Source organism: Meriones unguiculatus, chromosome 18 (genome assembly GCF_030254825.1).
Source record: "Meriones unguiculatus strain TT.TT164.6M chromosome 18, Bangor_MerUng_6.1, whole genome shotgun sequence".
Lineage (NCBI taxonomy): Eukaryota > Metazoa > Chordata > Mammalia > Rodentia > Muridae > Meriones > Meriones unguiculatus.
Window position 1 is genome coordinate 40,729,642 of NC_083365.1, and position 4,640 is coordinate 40,734,281.

Genomic DNA, 4,640 nt, shown 5'->3' on the forward strand with positions numbered 1-4,640 from the left:
GCTTGAAAATGAATTAACTATTCTGTGAGTGCAGTATAGTAAAGGGCCAATATCAGACTTTTCAGCTTAGCTTAGGTTACATGCCATTCCCAGCATACTTTAATTCTGTTTCAGTTGAATAACATTGCACATATTAAATGTTGTTTTTCAGCTGGTGTGTTGAGAAGATATACCTGTAAAGTCTCACCAACATAAACACTGAAACATGATCTGAACAGAAAAGACACCAATGAACATGCTAAAATCCACAGGAATTCTAAATACAGTTTGGGGAGGCAAATATCAAATAGTTAAATTTATTTTAAAATTTGAAGATTACCTAAACATTATATGTTTATTCTCAGGGCACTAGCACATATGAATACTAAATTTGTGTCAAAATGGTTGGTAGAATAGATAGGGGTTGAAGAAAATATTAGAAAAGCTATTTAGCAAATGAATTGCTTTAAGTGAATTAAAACACATTTTACTTGAAGTAAATAAAACATCCTTGGTTGAGACTGAGTAAAGGTTGAGTTATAAGAATATGTTTTCAGCCTCATTACATTTACAATTTTATTTTATTATAAAGTCTATCTTTTCTGTCTAACAGTTACCTCTTGAAAAACCATGGTATCTTTCAACCCCATTCATATTTTCCTAGCTTGCCCAAAGATAATAGGTTATGCATTGTGTTGTTTATCTGATGGGCAAAAGCAGAGTTGCTTTGGCTACTAGAATTAATCCATATTTCAGACACAGTGAATTGTATTGCATTTCCCACCTTACAGATCAAAATATGATGAAGTCTTAGGAACACTATATTTTCATGGTCATGTTTTGTTTGGGAAAATGATGTAGTGCCTAGCCAGAAAGAGGAGCATCTGAGATTTTATGCATCTTCTCTTCAACTCTCTTTATTTGGAATCTTTAAATAAAGCATTATAATAAAATCCATGGCAGTTGGTGAAGATTGGGCAGAAAATTCACAGGTGTGGCAAACATCTGAATCAACCTCTTCCAGAGGTAAGATGCCAGCACAAGCACCTGGCTGTGCATAGAAGGTATTTGTCTGCCAAAATCAATGCTAAAATGAGGGAAATAAGGAGTAGCAATCCAAAACTGAACACTTCTGAACACTCTTTGAAAAGAGGAACCCAAGGAGGATAAAGCCAAAACAGGAGCTACAGGTTGGAGCAAATGTGATTAAAATATGGAAGAAAATAGATTTCTTACCTCTTTCTTAAGTAGAGACCCTTATTTTTAAGACTATTTAATCACTTAGTACTTTTTAAAAATAATATTCTAGCTCTTCTGGGTAACAGCATTTTATGACCTTTGACTAATATTACAGTGGGGAATAATGTCAAACATAGGTTGTCTTATATTTGAACATTCCTACAGCTAGGAACTAAACCAAATATCAGTACACAGGTGTGTAAACATGTCTTCACAAAACCCATGATGCTGATAAAACATTGGATCCTATGGATTTTCTAACAAACTACAAGTATAAATGTATTACAATCAACCATATGTTCTGTTATAAGAGGCTAATACCATATAGCGTACAAGGTTATATTCAGCAAAGAAGGAATTGCTAAGCAAAGCTTTTCAAAGGAGAATTTCTAGTGTGTAGGGCACAATTTCATAAGCTGTGTAGGAAGACTTATCATAGGCATGCTCTCTACGGTAACTGTTCAGAAATATTTCACTTATGGGCTAAGCTTTGCTGTTTTTATTTAAATCTTTGATTATTTTCTAGTAAAGTATCTGTGTGACCTAAAAAGACTCAAGTTTCTAGAATCTTCATTATGTAGTTATACTTTAGCCACTCCATAATTTCATGGTACATAGTGCATAAATATACTAAATAACTCTGGTAGCTTATATTATATTCTATTGTGTTATAACTTATTGAGATAATAATTCAGTCTTTATTTTGTTGAGCTTGATCTTCTTGACTTCCACTGATGAGTGAAACTGGGCAAGAAGTAACACGTCATCAGTACTCGGCCCTTTCTCATGCTCTTATATTCCACAGTGTACTGAAACATTTGCTAAGTCATGAACGTACAATAAGAGTTTGTTGTTATAAGCCTCTGAGATTTGGGACTTTAAAAGTAAAGTTCTCTTTTGCAAAGGATTACTGTGCCAGAGGTTAATAAAATATTCATGAATGTTGATGGAATGACTGTAAGCCGTTACCATGAGTTAAAATAGAGTGTAAATTTAAGTATTTGAAGCAACGTAAAGTGTGTGTGTGTGTGTGTGTGTGTGTGTGTGTGTGTGTGTGTGTACTTATGGTATTAAAATTAAAAAAAAAAAAAGCCAGAAAGGTGGTTCAGTGGCACAAACCCTGAACTACTTTTCCAGAGGACCTGAGTTCAGATCCTAGCACACATATCGGGTAACTCACAGTTGTCTGTAACCCCAGCTCCATAGGATCCAAAGTTCCCTTCTGGGTCTCCAGGCAGTGGCACAGAGACCCACACACAGACACATTATCAAAAATTAAAATAAATTTAAAACATCTTAAAAGGAAAAAAAATACAGAGCAGAATAAATCCTTATGCTTTAAGTTTTACAGAATAAAATTTCTAATTGAAATATAACAGGAATGTGGGACATTTAACTTAGAAAAGAACTATGCAGCACAAAATGATGGTGGAATCACATCATATAAAATTTGCTAATAAAAGTTGTTGGATTGTAAGTCAGAAGTCTAAGGAGCCCACAGAGCCCTGGAAGCTCTGAAAGCCCCACCACTGCTAGGGACTGAGTCACAAAAGGGGAGGAGCCACAGCTGCCATTGCAGACTCCAGTCACCACCACTGCAACCATGAGAAGCAGAACTTAAGGCCCAGCAGCTGCCCTGCTGCCCATGCCGCTGCCGCCCTTAGTCGAAGGACTCCAAGCCTGGCTCCATCAGCAGCTGCAGAGTAGAAGCACGTGGGTATCCTCACATGGTCTGCACGAGCTGGGTGGGGAGAGGCTGTGGAGTTTGATGTTGTTGATGGAGAAAAGGGTGCAGAGGTTGCCAATGTTACAGGCCCTGGTGGAGTTCCAGTTCAAGGAAGTAAACCATTATAGACACTATCCACTAGTAGGGATCCTCCACGCAACTACTAGCAAAACTCCAACAGCAAAGGTGGAAAAAGAACAATTGATCAGAAAGTGCTCCTGAAGGCCAGACTCCTATCAGAGGTGAAAGTTCCCATATGAATACATGAGGAGACCCTATGGGCGTTGACCACAGCATTTCAACCCTCCTGTGCAAGAAGTGATGAAAGGTGCTGACAACCAGGGAGCAGGAGAGCAAGGTAGACCAGTGAGACAGACTATGTATGGGGGGAGGTGTTACAGACCACAGTTCTGCAGGGTCCCTCCTTATCAAAGGCAGCCTAGAGAGGACAGCAACAAAAACGACAAGGAAAATCAAGGAGATGAGACCCAAGATCAGCTGCCACCTCAAAGGCGATATCACCCCAACTTCAATTACCAACCCATGTGTCCAGAGAACCCTAAACCATAAGATGGCAATAAGACAAAAGCAGCTGGTCCACCAGCTGACAAGGCTGAGCAGGGTGGGGCCAAGCAAATGATGGCCAAGCATCTCTGTCATCATGGGGTTGGGTCATCCATCAAAAGAAATGAATATAAAATTCCAGCAGTAAGTAATGAACAAAGATTGGAGCTGAAGACCTTAAGTGCTTGCTTTTTGTCCGTGGACCAGCTACATTAGAACTATCTGCTTTATCCGTGCAGCACAGGGTTTTTATTAATTTTATTAAAAATGTCTCTTTTGGGTAATCACAAGCATGTTTTTTAAGAAAAAAAAAAAGGCCTGTTTTTTTTTTCCTCAATACACCTTTAATGGTTTTTAAATCGTTTCATATCTAGTCAATATGAGATTTTTAAGACCTTCATTTTTAATTTGTAATAAAAGTTTAGGACTTGATTTTTCAAAAAAGCAACAAGCTGCAAGCACCTGTTAAATAATGTCTAAAATAACAATAATAATAACAATACTACTACTACTACTAATAATAATAATAATAAAACAATTCCATGGCTACATTCCTAAATTTAAACTCCTTTTATTCACAACACAAACAATATTTTATTCTCCCTTTTTATTCTCATTAGTACAAAGTAGTACTCAATACATTTTAAATAATTCTTTATTCATTTTCCCTATGGTCTGTCTGTCCATAAGAATGTGATTTACAGGAAATAAATTGATCATTTTTATTTGTAGTTGTATTTTCATGCCCTGAAACAGCAACTTGGCAAATTGTTGACACTGGGTCAGAAAATAACTTATTGGAAAACAAATACACCAATGTTTTGACAAGGCCCCCCAAAAGGAGTACTAAGTACTTTGCTAGAAAATGCACTAGTTTATTTTTTTTAACTAAATAGAAATAATTGTATCAGAAACACCTACAAAGAAATCAGTTTTGCTACCTCATAATCTGCACAATTCCCAATGCCTACAGAAGATCTTCTCTTTGTTTTTCCTCATTTAACACTCCTGATTGTTGTCCTTGCACACCCCTGATGGTTGTTTTCTATGCTTGTATATGGTGTGTGTATTGTGGGTGTGTGTGCGTGTGTGTGCATGCGTGGATTCATACCTGCTGGCATGGTTGGCTTGA

General features: G+C 37.0%; 1 pseudogene; it reads left to right on the forward strand.

Moving 5' to 3' along the window:
* The first annotated feature begins 935 nt into the window (after positions 1 to 935).
* On the forward strand, positions 936 to 3,724 carry LOC110562609 (Y-box-binding protein 1-like; annotated as a pseudogene).
* Positions 3,725 to 4,640: the final 916 nt, after the last annotated feature.